At 42.2% G+C, this 16,510-nt stretch overlaps 1 pseudogene; it reads left to right on the top strand.

The window, feature by feature from the left end:
• Positions 1–5,493, top strand: part of LOC115146497 (ryanodine receptor 3-like) — a 128,409-nt pseudogene extending 122,916 nt beyond the window's left edge.
• The last annotated feature ends 11,017 nt before the right edge of the window (positions 5,494–16,510 follow it).

The following is a 16,510-nucleotide window of genomic DNA, read 5'->3' as shown; positions in this document are numbered from 1 at the left end:
ATACATATCCCCCCTTTTTCTGAAGGTGTATTTGGTGAAGTAATCATCAGAGTGTAATGGTATTATATCCAGACAGTGCCCTGTGGAGCTGTGATCTAATGTTCCATCTCTCTGTCTGTGTCCCCAAGGTGCCTCTGACGGTGTTCAAGAGAGAGAAGGAGATCGCCAGGAAGCTGGAGTTTGACGGCCTCTACATCACAGAGCAGCCGTCAGACGATGACATCAAAGGACAGTGGGACCGCCTCGTCATCAACACCCCGTGAGTCAAACAGAACAAACTAGAATCATCACTTTGGTATTTGATTGTAGTATTCAGATTGTGGACTGATTGTCTACACCAGGGATTTTGTTTGTAAATCTTATCATGTAAATCCTTCATGTGATAATTCTATATTCTATCCTCTTGTTGTATAGTTCCTTCCCTAATAACTACTGGGACAAGTTTGTGAAACGCAAGGTAAGTAGACAGTATTTAATTAATTATTTTTGGGCTTGTAATTTATATTCACCAGATCAATACCACTTGCTCATGCACATACTATTACTACTATTTACTGTTAGTTTCTCCTTGTTATCCTGGCCTGCTGCTGTTAGGTGATCAATAAGTATGGAGATCTGTATGGAGCAGAGAGGATAGCAGAGCTGCTGGGGCTGGACAAGAGTGCTCTGGACTTCAACCCCACAGAGGAGACAGTGGTGAAGGAGGCATCGCTGGTGTCCTGGTGAGACCCTGGGAGAGTGACCTATAATAGAGTTATTGGGTTAGCATACACAGAGTGAAGTCAAAAACAATACCATTCACATCATTCCACCTCTTTTGACAGGTTGAGCTCTGTCGACACCAAGTATCAATGCTGGAAAATGGGTGTGGTGTTTACAGACAATGTGAGTGTCCTACATTTACAATGAACATCATTTGGTATATGATAACAACACATTATTGACTTGATCTGTCTGATCTGTTTCTTTGTTGTGTGTCCCTACAGTCGTTCCTGTACCTGGTGTGGTACACCACCATGTCCATCCTGGGTCACTACAACAACTTCTTCTTCGCTGCCCATCTGCTGGACATCGCCATGGGCTTCAAGACCCTCCGGACCATCCTGTCCTCAGTCACCCACAATGGCAAACAGGTGGGTGGATGCCGTTTGACCAGCAGGGGGTCAGTGTTGAGTTAGAGCTCTAGTTCTACTCTGGTATTAACCATAGAGCTAAAGTATATCATGGTGGTAGTAACCTGAAGTATTCTCTATGTGTCAGCTGGTTCTGACTGTAGGTCTACTGGCGGTGGTGGTGTATCTGTACACTGTGGTGGCCTTCAACTTCTTCCGCAAGTTTTACAACAAGAGTGAGGATGAGAACCAGCCGGATATGAAGTGTGACGACATGATGACTGTGAGTTCCTGAATTTTTTTGACTAAAATCATAATGTAGAGGCCACACTATTAAAAAACAAATAAAATAATTTATAAAACATCAGCCCAGTTCTCAACAATATTTTAACCTCTTACCTCTACCTGGGACGCTTGCGTCCCAACTAGAGCTCTGGAAATGCAAATGTGCTACGCTAAATGCTAATAGTATTAGTTAAAACTCAAAAGTTCATTAAAATACACATGCAGGGTATCAAATTAAAGCTACACTCGTTGTGAATCCAGGCAACAAGTCAGATTTTTAAAATGCTTTTCGGCGACAGCATGAGAAGCTATTATCTGATAGCATGCACCAATACACTACAACAGAAAAGCACAGCAGGGGACGTAAACAAAATAATTAGCATTTCGGCGTTACACAAACCGCACAATAAAATAGAAAACAGTCATTACCTTTCACCATCTTCTTTGTTGGCACTCCTAGATGTCCCATAAACACTATTGGGTCTTTATTTCGATTAAATCGGGCCATATAAAGCCAAGATATCGTTATATGTAGACTGTGTGATAAACGAAAAAAACAGCGATTTCACAACGTAACGTCATTTTTTAAAATTCAAAAAGTAGACGATAAACTTTCACAAAACACTTCGAAATACGTTTGTAATGCTACTTTAGGTATTAGTAAACGTTAATAAGCGATAAAATTCATCCGTAGGCGATGTACATATCATTAGCTGTCTTCTTGGAAAAAATTTCAGGAGAGAGCTCTTCCGGAATGATCTGGGCGGAGACCGGAGGTACGTCGTGCCCCTCTTTCGGTTCAACCAAGAATCAAAGAGGATTAAATTCACAAGATACTCGACTACATGGGGATGCTGTGGGAGTTGAATGCTCGGTCTTATCTAATTCGGCTCACTGTTAACAATTGCTGGAAGTGGCGCAAGGATATTTATTTCCATTTTCTGTGATCAGGTTTTCCTGCACTTTCCGATGTAACGCACGTTATGTAATAGCCACAGTCGTGATTTAACCAGTTTTAAAAACGTCCGAGGGTTTCCTATACACACATTCTAACCATATGAACGTACTATATTCCTGGCATGAGTAGCAGGGCGCTGAAATGTTGCGCGATTTTTAACAAAATGTTCAAAAAAGTAGAGGGTAGGAGCAAGAAGTTAACTAAGTGGTCCTATTCTATTTCCAACCCTATTCCATTTCCAACTATCCTGTGGCTGAAACCTCTCTTACCTTCTATCTGTTCTTTCTGTCTCTCTCCCCTCCATCAGTGCTACCTGTTCCACATGTATGTTGGTGTGAGGGCAGGGGGTGGCATCGGAGACGAGATAGAAGACCCTGCGGGCGACCCCTACGAGCTCTACCGCATCCTCTTCGACATCACCTTCTTCTTCTTCGTCATTGTCATCCTGCTGGCTATCATCCAGGGTACATACTGTACTGGTCTGGCTCACAGAGGGCAGTTTCGGAGACAACTTGGGGACCAGGATGAGACCAAGCAGGGTCAAAGTCACTCTGGCTCCCTGGTGTCAAAGTCACCCTGGTCCCTGTGGGCAGAAAGGGGCTGTGTAAAGGGCTATGCAGCTATGTACGTCTGTCTGTCTCTACCGGGCCCTGATAGCAGACAGACTGACAAACTCCCTCCTACACAGTAATGTTTCTCTCACAGTCAGACAGTATCAAACTGTCCAATGGTTCTTCCACCTCAGACCGAGACAATCAGTCAGCCTCATGCCTCTCCCACAGACACACTGAAACTGTCAACTCGCCTCACAGTCATTCACCAGAACACACAGACAGATACAGATGTAGCCTGTACCTTAATACAGAGTAATGCTGCTTCCTGTTGTCAGAAGCTGTTCAACCGTGAAGTATTTTACACTGCAATGCAAAAGCCGGGGGAAGGAGAATTGTATTAAATTGCCATGTCCATGAAGAAACATGTTCACTGTTGGTTGTTGTGGCTGCAGGTCTGATCATTGATGCTTTTGGAGAGCTGAGAGACCAACAGGAGCAAGTGAAAGAGGATATGGAGGTGAGAGACTGATTTGCATCTGTAGTACAGGTCAGCAGAGGACAATTTTGGAATATATTATCTTTTTTCTCCTCAGACCAAATGTTTCATCTGTGGCATCGGCAATGACTACTTTGACACCACGCCTCACGGCTTTGAAACACACACCTTACAAGAGCACAACTTGGCTAACTACCTGTGAGTATCCCTCTGTATCTAGACTGGATGTAACCCAGCACTTTAAAGCTAGACTTTTTCATCTAAAGTATCAGTTAGCCCACATGTCTTTTGTCTTCCTGCATCTTTATACTTGTTTACTATTAAGTCACCTGATTGATGGCTTTTACACAACAATAGATGGTATCTGGTATCTGTGCCAAAGTTAAAAATACCTGCAGTGCCTCATAATGCCAGCACCCTTTCCCCCTCTAGGAGCTCAATGCTCATCTATTGTTTATCTGTGTGAGTTAGCTGGACAATAGGAAGCCATGTGGCCTTAATCTGCCCGCTCAGTCAGCTGGAGGATGCTATGACGCTATCCTCATTAGCTCATGCTGTTTAAGTTGGTTGGAAAATAGTTGTGTGATATTCTCTTATGCATCGCACATTTTGATTTGGTTAACAGTCATGGACAGACTCAGTAATCTGATTGCTGCTCTATGCTTGAGGATAGGACACGTGGATGATTGATAAGATCATCAAGAACTCTAACATTATGCTTGAATGAATCTTTTATTCCCTCCTGCTATATCTATTTGTAGTTTTGAAAAGGTCAGTTGCTCTTTGAATGTTGAATGATACTAGTGAACCATGACCGTGGATAAGTGGTCATTTTCATGTCTCGCCATTTTGCTTGACAGGTTTTTCCTGATGTACCTCATCAACAAAGATGAGACAGAACACACTGGCCAGGTATGGAGCTTGTCACCCTTTTGTCCCCTTAATCCTGAGAAAATGTTGCTTGTCATTTCAGGAACCAAAGGTTACTATATATTGACCCGTCTGTTTGTCTGTCTGCTTCCTCTAGGAGTCATACGTGTGGAAGATGTACCAGGAGAGGCAATGGGACTTTTTCCCCGCTGGAGACTGTTTCAGAAAGCAGTATGAGGATCAGCTTGGATAGTCCTGACAGACAGGATTGCAGTCCTACAGAGAGCTGCTCCAGATCCACTCCCACTTCCTCTTAACAGCTGAGGACGGTTGATAACCATTCACCGCCTATTGCCTCCTTGAAATGTGTGAGACTGACTAGAGGAGAGTGGAGATGCTGTCTTTCATATGGCGGAATAACCATTTTCACATCAACATCAAATGTACTTCTACATGTTACCTTTGGTACAGAGAGTGATTTTACCACAACCTGCCCAGACATTTGATTTCAGTTTGGTACTATTTTTTCATTGTTTTTTGACAAGGTGTTGCCTTTTCCTCCACATAACCCCAAACCATTGCACAAATGTTTGTCTTTTTGAGAAACACTGGGTTGTGTGGGGTTATGGGACAAAGTGTGAGTCTGGGCCCGTACGAATATGCACAAGAAGACTACTTCAATATTTCAAGAATGATGAAAATGACACTTATGCCAAAAGATAGGGGGAACAGATTTATAGAGAGAGCCAATGTGATATAAGAACGTTTTTAAGATGTTGTTACAGTCTCGTGCTTGCAGAGATGAAGTATTGAATATAGAGGACTTGACAAGGTGAATGGTTTATTATATGATGAAATGCCTAAATCAAGTACTGATGAAGTGCCTTATCTACATTACGACACAGCTATGCAAAACCATGTGTTTTTCTTTCTGAGATGGAAGTGCAGTAGTTTTCCTGGATAGCTGTTCAGAGTCATTTGTTTGTGGCTTATGTTTTTCATTTGAAAAAGTATGAACAGTATTGAGTTTTTTGCCAACTGCAGCGTCCTAACTGCAAACGTACATGGTACAAAGAGTATAAATGACACACGTCTAAGTATATCACGTCAGAATTTATTAAACACCTTGAAACAAAAACAACAACAAGATAAATTGCTATTGTATGGCCATTTGTATGTAGTAACTTTGCTGAACCGTGCATTTTTTCTGAAGGGAAAATAAAGAAATGAATGCAATAAATGAAGTCTCTTCACACAGTGTTTCTTTAAGGATTTTATTAAACTTTTTTTGCTATTGTTAAGGACAAAGTATGTAGCCTACAGTACAAACTACACTCTTAGAAAAAAAAGTGCTATCTAGAACCTAAAAGGGTTCTTTGGCTGTCTCCATTAGGGAACCATTTGAAGAACCCTTTTTGGTTCCATGTAGAACTATTTTGGTTCCAAGTAGAAACCTTTTGGGTTCCATGTAGAACCATTTCCAAAAAGGGCTCTACCTGGATCCAAAAAGGGTTCTCCTATGGGGACATCCAAAGAACCCCTTTGGAACCTTTTTTTCTAAGAGTGTACACAAGCTTGCGTGTCATATCTCACTGTCCAGTTGGTCCTCTACTGACCCCTACATCATGTCCCAACGTCACTGAGTTCATATCAGGGGATTTAGAGTTTTTTAAAGCATTGCATAATTTCCTCCCAAAAAATAGTCTACATGTGAAGGTGAGCCTCTGGCTCTCCTTTACCCATCAACATGGCCTACAGTTTAGACCTGACTGTTACAGCTTAGATCTGACTGTTAGGTGTTAGCTAGGGTGGCCTTGAAGGTTTACCCTATTCAGTCTCCACATTAGGTATTTTAAGCTTTGTTATTAATTAGTAAGATAGTATAATCAGTCCTAGCTTTAGACTTTAGCTAGTAGCTACAGAGTAGTGTTGGTCAGTACCTGTCCAGTCGTAGCAGGGTGCAGGTGGCATGCGGGACATAAGAAGGCTGGCTCCCTGCCTTGGTCGTTGGGAGTTTTATCTATATTACCCACGTTGCCACCTGTCAGTTCGTATTATGTCCCTCCCACCTCAGTACCACACTGGGCTGCAGCCTGGCATCCCTCTAACCTCACACAGCCATCCCTAACCAGCCTTACCACCTCTGACATGTTGATGTCTGATCATGTTTTTAAGTCATTTTAGGTGAATGGACTGAAGCTTACTAAAGAGCGAATTACCATTTCAAAATCCCTGAAATTATAACAATCTTCAATAATTAGACATAATGAGAGCAGCAGGAACCCACTCTGGCTAATTTAAAATAATGTTGAAGCTATTAAAGTACTGGAGACAAATTATACCCATTAAATGTTAATTTTCCATTTCTCTCCTTTTGTGTTTCATTGTCTCAGTCTGACGTCCCAACAGTGGTTGATGTTGTGTATGTGAAGTGATGGTTGTGAAAACAGGGCTGTGGTAGTGGGGATCATCTCCCTCTGTGGTGGAAGCATTAGTTCTGTAATTACACACTGCTACTAATCTGAAATCTCAATTAAACTGAGTCAACCTTAGAGAGCCATTTACTTAACTGATCGAATGTGGAGACCTTGGAGACATACAGTATGACTGGCTATGGCTATGCTGTCCACAGCAGAATGGATGTATTGTGTATAACAGACCGTTGTCCTCATAAAAACCTTCTCTCGCATGAAACATGGGCTGTTTCTCAGATAGCGCACGCCCACCTTCACCACCACGACATGACACCGAGAACATGAAGATTAAAAGCACCTGCTACACGGCCCATTTCAGAGTACCTCCACTTGCAACTAAGAATAGCCTATGGATGCTACGGCTGGCATGGCTGGGAATCGATCCTGCAGCACTCCGTAACCTCGTTGATGGCCTGATCAATGAGCCAGCAGCAGAACACAACCCACAGGAGCTGAGCCCACAACTTTTTTACCCCATTCTCTGTGACCTCACGCACCCTTGACCAGCAAGAAATGACCATGCCGTAATCTCCCTGATTATGGGAACAGCGAGCGGAGGGTGACTGGCTGGTGAGGAGATGGGATATTAACAAGGCCATTCTAATGTTTCTAGTCACATCTCAGAGCACTCAGGGTCTGACCTTCTGCTCCGTCTGGTCATTCAGCAAGACACACGGCCGGAAGCCAGATGACCATGCTCAGGGGACATGTTCCACTTCATTTAACTGTACTCCTATTCAAGACCTGGAACCACTCCACTCAAATATTTCCAAGTCACTTTAGGAGTATTATTGTCAAAGTGATAACTGAATAGTTTTAAGGAGCCGAAAGAGAACTACAGAAATGTATAAAAATCGTAATACCTGAATGTTGTTTATTTTTCCTAAAGCAGAAATAGATATGCCTTCAGTGGTGACAATGTTACCTTTTTTAAATGTTGTCTTTAGATGTAGATTCAGTCGAAAACAGAAAAAGTTGGGCAGTACACAATTAATAACCACATGTTGACAGCTATTTGTCTTCCTACAAGGATCCCCACAAATAGCCAATTGTCATGTGTGTAAAGCTGCTGCATGCTGTTCCAACTAGTATCTGGCCTGTCATCCAGTTCTCCTTCTGGTGGTCTCTGCTGTGCCGAGACAGAGACACAGACAGAGGAGAGCAGAAGAATGAGACACACTCTGCTCTGTCACCTGCAGCGGTTTGGTACCTGCAGAGCAACCTCGCCCAGCCTAGCGCCGCTGAGTACTGTCCCCCGCTACATCCTGCTGAGTCTCTCAGGGTTCTCAACCTACAGTATCATCCGTCAGATAAACACTATTAGTTCAGCTTCAATCAGGTTGTACTGTAGCAGCAGTGGAAAAGTGGAAGCAGAGCATTTTGTGTAATTAATCAAATCAAATCGTATTTGTCACATGCACCGAATACAGGTGTAGACCTTACAGTGAAATACTTACTTACAAGCCCTTAACCAACAATGCAGTTTTCAGAAAAATAACTGTAAAGTAAAAAATAGATAAGCAAAAAAATAATAACAATAACAGTAGCGAGGCTATATACAGGGGGTACAGGTGCAGAGTCAATGTGCAGGGGCACAGGTTAGTCGAGGTTATCAAGGTAATACAGTATGTACATGTAGGTAGAGTTAAAGTGAGTATGCACTGAGAGTAGCAGCAGCGTAAAAGAGGTGGAGGACAGCCTGGGTAGCCATTTGATTAGCCATTCAAGAGTCTTATGGCTTGGGGGTAGAAGCTGTTATGGAGCCTTTTGGACCTACACTTGGCGCTCCGGTACCGCTTGCCGTGCAGCAGCAGAGAGAACAGTCTTTGACGAGGATGTCTGGAGTCTTTGACAATTTTTAGGGCCCTTCCTCTGACACCGCCTGGTATAGAGGTCCTGGTTGGCAGGAAGCTTGACCCCAACGATGTACTGGGTCGTACGCACAACCCTCTGTAGTGCCTTGTGGCCGGAGGCCGAGCAGTTGCCATACCAGGCAGTGATGCAACCAGTCAGGATGCTCTCGATGGTGCAGCTGTAGAACCTTATAAGGATCTGAGGACCCATGCCAAATCTTTCCTGAGGGGGAATAGGTTTTGTAGTGCCCTCTTCACAACTGTCTTGGTGAGCTTGGATCATGTTAGTTTGTTGGTGATGAAGGTGTTGGAGTCATGCCTGGCCGTGCAGTCATGAGTGAACAGGGAGTACAGGAGGGGACTGAGCACGCACCCCTGAGGGGCACATGGGTTGAGGATCAGCGTGGCGGATGTGTTGTTACCTACCTTTACCACCTGGGGGCGGCCCATCAGGAAGTCCAGGATCCAGTTGCAGAGGGAGGTGTTTAGTCCCAGGATCCTTAGCTTAGTGATGAGCTTTGAGGGCACTATGGTGTTGAACGATGAGCTGTAGTCAATGAATAGCATTCTCACATAGGTGTTCCTTTAGTCCAGGTGGGAAAAGGCAGTGTGGAGTGCAATAGAGATTGCATCATCTGCGGATCTGTTGTGGCGGTATGCAAATTGGAGTGGGTCTAGGGTTTCCTGGATGATGGTGTTATGTGAGCCATGACCAGCTTTTCAAAGCACTCCATGGCTACAGACGTGAGTACTACAGGTCGGTAGTCATTTAGGTAGGTTACCTTAGTGTTATCCCGACTAAGGGTACGACCCAGATGCAGACATGGGAGGCGGATAGCACAGTTTACAGATTTATTAGAAACATGGGGCAGGTAAAGGGCAGGTTGAGGGCAGGCAGGGGTTCGTGAACAGGAGTCAAGCAGGTACAAGCTGGTACAGGATGGCAGGCAAGCTTGGGGTCAGGGCAGGCAGAGGTTTGTAATCAGGTCAGGGTCAGGCAGGTAAAGGACGGCAGGCAGGCTTGGTGTCCGAGCAGGCAGAAGGGTCAGAAACTGGAAAAACTGGGAAACACAACGAGAGAAACAGGAAGGCGAGAAAGAATGGTGGTAAGACCTGACAAGACAAGACGAACTGGAAACAGACAAACAGAGAACACAGGTATAAATGCACAGGGGATAATGGGAAGATAGACGACACCTGGAATAGGGGTGTAGACAAGCACAAAGACATGTGAAACAGATCAGGGTGACAGCGTTCTATGGTGGTCTGCTTGAAACATGTTGGCATTACAGACACAGTAAGGGACAGGTTGAAAATGTCAGTGAAGACAGTTGGTCAGTGCATGCTCAGAGTACACATCCTAGTATTCCGTCTGGCTCTGAGACCTTGTGAATATTGACCTGTTTAAAGGTCTTACTCTCATCGACTACGGAGAGCGTGATCACACAGTCGTCCGGAACAGCTGATGCTTCATTGTTGCTTGCCTCGAAAAGAGCATAGCAGTCATTTAGCTTGTCTAGCTCATGGCTGTGCTTCCCTTTGTAGTCTGTAATAGTTTGCAAGCCCTGCTACATCCGACGAGCTTCGGAGTTGGTGTAGTACGATTCAATCTTAGTCCTGTATTGACACTTTGCCTGTTTGATGGATCGTTGGAGGGCATAGCGGGATTAGAGTCCGCTCCTTGAAAGCAGCAGTTCTACCCTTTAGCTCAGTGCGGATGTTGCCTGTAAGCTTTATACACGTCTCTGTGCGTGGAGTAAAGGTGGTCTGGAGTTTTTTTCACTCTGGTTGCACATTTAACATGCTGGTAGAAATGAGGTAAAACAGATTTAAGTTTCCCTGCGTTAAAGTCCCCGGCCATTAGGAGTGCGGCCTCTGGATAAGCGTTTTCCTGTTTGCTTATGGCTCATTGAGTGCGGTCTTAGTGCCAGCATCGGCAAATATACACATACCCCCAACCCCTTGTCTAACCGGAGACGGCTGTTCTATCTTACCGATGCAGCGTAAAACCCGCCAGCTGTATGTTATTAATGTCGTCGTTTATCCACGACTCTGTGAAACATAAGATATTACAGTTTTTAATGTCCCATTGGTAGGATATTCGTGATCATAGTTTGTCTATTTTATTATCCAATGATTGTACGTTGGCTAACAGTACTGATGGTAGAGGCAGATTACCCATTAGTCGTCGGATCCTTACAAGGCACCCAGACCTACGCCCCTGATATCTCCATCTCTTTCTCATGCGAATCACAGGGATTTGGGCCTTTGCAGTTGTCTGAAGTTAATCCTTCGCGTCCGACTCGTTAAAGAAAAATAAATTAGGACAGTAATAGGACATTAATCTCTGTCCTGATATCTAGAAGCTATTTTCGGTCATAAGAGACGGTGGCAGAAACATTATATACAAAATAAGTTACAAAAAATTGAAAAAACACACACAATAGCACAATTAGTTCAATGAATGAACTAACAAAGAGCCCAAGAGCCCACCACAAACAAAGAGCCCAATCTTTAATAGCTATGGTGACCTATTAAGCCATCATTACTGGCACAAAGAAGACTGAATTTATCTCACTCCTTGGTGGTACGATGCGTCTCTTCCTCTGGCTTTATTGATATCAAGAAATGTATTGATATTTGTGTGGGAATTTCCAGATTTGTGATTATGTTAACTTTTGCTAAAATGGACGGCTAATTGGTAGTTAAATGAAGGTTAAAATGCAAAAAAAAAAAAAAAATAGGTAAAGATGAGCTTAATTTAATGTCTTAATTACAGCTCAAAGCACATGGAGGAATGAACGAATGAAGAAGGAATGTTTTGTGAACAGAGATTATTAAAATGGTAGTAAGGATAGGAGATATACTCTACACGGTTTACCCTTGTGAAGGTGAATGACCTGAAACACAGGGGCTTAATATGGAGAGTGTGTTCTATTTGCAGATTGGCATTGCACGGACATTGTAATAAGAGATTAAGCACATCAATTGTTCATGAACTTGAACCCATGGGTCATTTTTATGGGACATGAAAGACAGTAAAAACAACAGCAAATCAGCTCTAAGTGTTTTTAATTTAGGAAATCTTTTTTAAAGTATTCCCATGCATAATAAACTCAGCAAAAAAATAAACATCCACTCACTGTCAACTGTGTTTTTTTCAGCAAATTTAAAACGTGTAAACATTTGTATGAACATAACAAGATTCAACAACTGAGACATAAACTGAACAAGTTCCACAGACATGTGATTAACAGAAATTGAATAATGTCTCCCTGAACAAAGGGGGGGTCAAAATCAAAAGTAACAGTCAGTATCTGGTGTGGCCACCAGCTGCATTAAGTACTGCAGTGCATCTCCTCCTCATGGACTGTACCAGATTTGCCAGTTCTTGCTGTGAGAAACAGTTCTTTCATGGGAAATGAATGAAGATATGTTAAATTATTTGGATTTTTACGAATTATCTTCGAAAGACAAGGTCCTGAAAAAGGGACATTTATTTTTTTGCTGAATTTAGAAAGATACAGTTCAAGTTGGAAGTTTTTCACAATTCCTGACATTTAATCCTAGTAAAAATTCCCTGTTTTAGGTCAGTTAGGATCACCACTTTATTTTAAGAATGTGAAATGTCAGAATAATAGTAGAGATAATTAATTATTTCAGCTTTTATTTCTTTCATCACATTCCCAGTGGGTCAGAAGTTTACATACACTCAATTAGTATTTGGTAGCATTGCCATTAAATTGTTTAACTTGGGTCAAACGTTTTGAGTATCCTTCCACAAGATCCCCACAATAAGTTGGGTGAATTTAGGCATTTTCCTCCTGACAGAGCTGGTGTAACAGTCAGGACTGTAAAGGCCTCATTGCTCGCACACACTTTTTCTGTTCTGGACACAAATTCTCTATGGGACTGAGGTCAGGGCTTTGTGATGGCCACTCCAATACCTTGACTTTGTTGTCCTTCAGCCATTTTGTCACAATTTTGGAAGTATCCTTGGAGTCATTGTCCATTTGGAAGACCCATTTGCGACCAAGCATTAACTTCCTGACTGATGTCTTGAGATGTTGCTTCAATATATCCACATACTTTTCCTCGTCATGATGCCATCTATTTTGTGAAGTGTACCAGTCCCTCGTGCAGCAAAGCACCCCCACAACATGATGCTACAACCCCTGTGCTTCACGGTTGGGATGGTGTTCTTTGGCTTGCAAGCCTCTCCCTTTTTCCTCCAAACATAACGATGGTCATTATGGCCAAACAGTTTTTTTTTTGTTTCATCAGACCAGAGGGCATTTCTCCAAAAAGTACGATCTTTGTGCCCATGTGCATTTGCAAACCGTAGCCTCGATTTTTTTATGGCGATTTTGGAGCAATGGCTTCTTCCTTGCTGAGTGGCATTTTAGGTTATGTCAATATAGGACTCGTTTTACTGTGGATATAGATACTTTTGTACCCGTTTCCTCCAGCATCTTCACATGGACCTTTGCTGTTGTTCTGAGATTGATTTCGCATCAAAGTACATTCAACTCTAGGAGACAGAACGCGTCTCCTTCCTGAGCAGCATGACAGCTGCGTGGTCCCATGGTCTTTATACTTGCGTAATATTGTTTGTACAGATGAACGTGGTACCTTCAGGTGTTCAGGCGAGGTCTTGGCTGATTTCTTTTGATTTTCCCATGATGTCAAGCAGAGACACTGATCTTGAAGGTAGGCCTTGAAACACATCCACAGGTATACCTCCAATTGGCTCAAATGATGTCAATTAGCCTATCAGAGCCATGACATCATCTTCTGGAATTTTCCAAGCTGTTTAAAGGCACAGTCAATTTAGTGTATGTAAACTTCTGACCCCCTGGAATTGTGATACAGTGAATTATAAGTGAAATAATCTGTCTGTAAACAATTGTTGGAAAAATGCCTTGTGTCATGCACAAAGTAGATCCTAACCGACTTGCCAAAACTATAGTTTGTTAACAATAAATGTATGAAGTGGTTGAAAAACGAGTTTTAATGATGTAATATATTTTAATATGTAAACTTCCGACTTCAACTGTATGTAATTGTATACAAATGTAAGCAAGGTTTCAAATAATTATATTTTAGTCCTATATCTGTTTGGGCTTCTTGCGGTCAATTTGCAGTCCACAAATTATTTGTAATTATGTTCCTGCCCCCGACCATCCGCTCATGAAAATATCAGCCCGTGGATGATTCTAGTTGATGATCCCTAGTTTTCAGTATTTTTGTGTCCGGATGCTGGTTAGTGTGCGTACGTGCATGGTGTGTGTTTGTGTGTGGCACTGGGCACCCTCTGAGACGACGGAGTCCCCTCTGTCCATTCGCAAAAATAGAGAGCTACATTAGAATAGAGACACAGACAGAGAGTTGATGCTGCAGTGTGTGTTAGGAGCAAGACAGAAAGATGATTGAAGAGATCCCAGGATTACACTGTTTTAAATCCAAATGTACCTTCTCTGATCTCTTCTTTCAGAGTGCATATTTGCTGTGAATTCTCATATGGTCAGTGCGTTCTAAGACGTGATTTAACAGGATTGCGGGCTCATGGTGGGTTCGATCCCAGCATTGTCTTAGAAATTGAAGTAATTATGTAAGTACTCTGCGCGACTGAGTAAATCCTCATATCCGCTCGGGTCATGACACTGCTGCCTCGGGGACTAGGCCTTGAGTTGATGTACTGTACAGTATGCCTTATTACATCTGAGACACAGTTCCAGTAACACATTAAACAGTCGGAATGGTGTCTTCTCTTTCCTGTAGGATGTCAGATCTTTCTTCCTCATTTACATAGAGGGCAGGGGGCAGTAAAGCTGACTAGTGGAGAATAATTCACCCTAACATCATTCTAAGTAGAAGTTAGTGTTATTATGCTTCAACACAGCTCAATGTATCAATGTTGTTTCAACGTAATTTGTCAATGAATTGTGATGTGGATTCTACAGTATATGGAAAATACACTGGATTTGAAAAAAGGAATCACCTGTTGTTTTGAGAGTGAAATTTCAACCACAGGATTATGTCATCATGATAACCAAATTTCAACAGAGACAATGTATAAAAAAATACATGAATTTGAATATGTACCTTTAAAACAATGTTAGATCTTCGACGTTATATCCACTATCAGAAAAGAAAACTATAGGCTGGGGAGTACCTCCTACCTGAGAATTGATCTATCTACAGCTACCCTTTGGTCTCCCCTCCGGGGTTTTCACCTAGCCCTGCTTAGCTATGATATTTTACCAATTTGCTATTGTGAGAATAATTGTTGAGAGATCTCCACTTAAAACCTAAATAGACACATTGTTGCTATTGAAGTCATTCCAAAGGGTAGGTTGAACAGAGAATATTAAATGTGTATATACATTATTATTCATATATCACTAGGAAAGTCAGTTAAGAATAAATTCTTATTTATAATGACGGCCTACCATAACCCAGACAACGCTGGGCCAATTGTGCGCCGCCCTATCGATCTTCCAATCACGGCTAGTTGTGATACAGCCTGTAATCAAACCGGGGTCTGTAGTGATGCCTCTAACACTGAAATGCAGTGCCTTAGACCGCTGTGTCACTCAGGAGCCCCATATTGTTTCAATTCAACCCAGAATTTCAACAAAAAATAGAAAATACAATAGGCCTATGGTTTCAAGCTCTATTTGATTTCAAATGCAATGATATTTAGTGGTGTTGAATTGTGTTGTTGTCAAGGCAACCAAATGTCACATTTGAAGGAGATGCATCTTCTGCTTGGATAGTTCCATCTGTGCCAATTACTTAAATGCTGACCAGACCGGACAAGTCACGTGCGCAAGCTTTACAAAATAAATGTAGAAATCCATGTTATTCAATTATTGTACCCACACTGCTCCCGCGCGCCAACGAGCGCCTGTGTTGCCAAGAGCTAAAATAGAACTGGTTTCTATTTCTGACGCAGATCGCGCTGCAAGTCCTGCCTCTCCAAGAGCTAAAATAAAACTGGTTTCTATTTCTGACACAGATCGCGCTGCAAGTCCTGCCTCTCCAAGAACTAAAATAGAACTGGTTTCTATTTCTGACGCAGATCGCGCTGCAAGTCCTGCCTCTCCCATCTCCTCATTGGTTTATAGAAGCAGGTACCCACGTGCCATCTCCTCATTGGTTATACCCACGTGGGTGATTGAAAGACAAACTGTTTTGCCTGTCGTCGTGGTAATACTATGAACGTTTAGATGCCAATCACCATATAAATTCAAAAATGAAAAGCCTGGAAGTAGGAGAGATGACTAGAAACGATTTGGTTGACCGTTTTATATGTGGATTCATTGTCGGAGTAGAGGACCTTGTGCATTTCAGGTAAAATAACAACTCAATGTTTATATCCTAGGACAAATTAGCTAGCAACAGCAAGCTAGCTAAATAGGACAAATTAGCTAGCATGTGCAAGCTAGCTAACTAAATTGCCATACATGTTTAACGCTTTTCGACCTGTCCCCACCCAAATGAATGTAATTGGTTCAGAGATTGTTTTGATATTTTAACCTGCGTGTCATGATCGCGTTTGGTGTGGGGGGACAAAATTTATGCACGATGGCGCACGCGCGCGCAGCCGGTTTGGGTTTTTGTCTACAAATTAGTAATTGTTATGTTGGATTCATGTCTCCATCTCAACCAAAAATCTAAGTTAAAGAATAGGACTAAATCAAGTGCAAACTCTATTTAAAGTCCTATGCCTTAACTTAGATTTTTGGTTAAAATAGAGACAACAATCCAACATATCAACCAAACACAATTTAATATTACTTTGAAATACAGTAAATAGCCTAAAGGCTATCTTACAAACTAATAGCATTCAACCTTAAAATTAGTAATTGATATGTTTTATAAATCATATTCCCGTTTGCTGTG

This window comes from Oncorhynchus nerka, linkage group LG18 (genome assembly GCF_034236695.1).
Source record: "Oncorhynchus nerka isolate Pitt River linkage group LG18, Oner_Uvic_2.0, whole genome shotgun sequence".
In the NCBI taxonomy this organism is placed as follows: domain Eukaryota; kingdom Metazoa; phylum Chordata; class Actinopteri; order Salmoniformes; family Salmonidae; genus Oncorhynchus; species Oncorhynchus nerka.
This window is presented reverse-complemented; position numbering and strand designations above follow the sequence as displayed.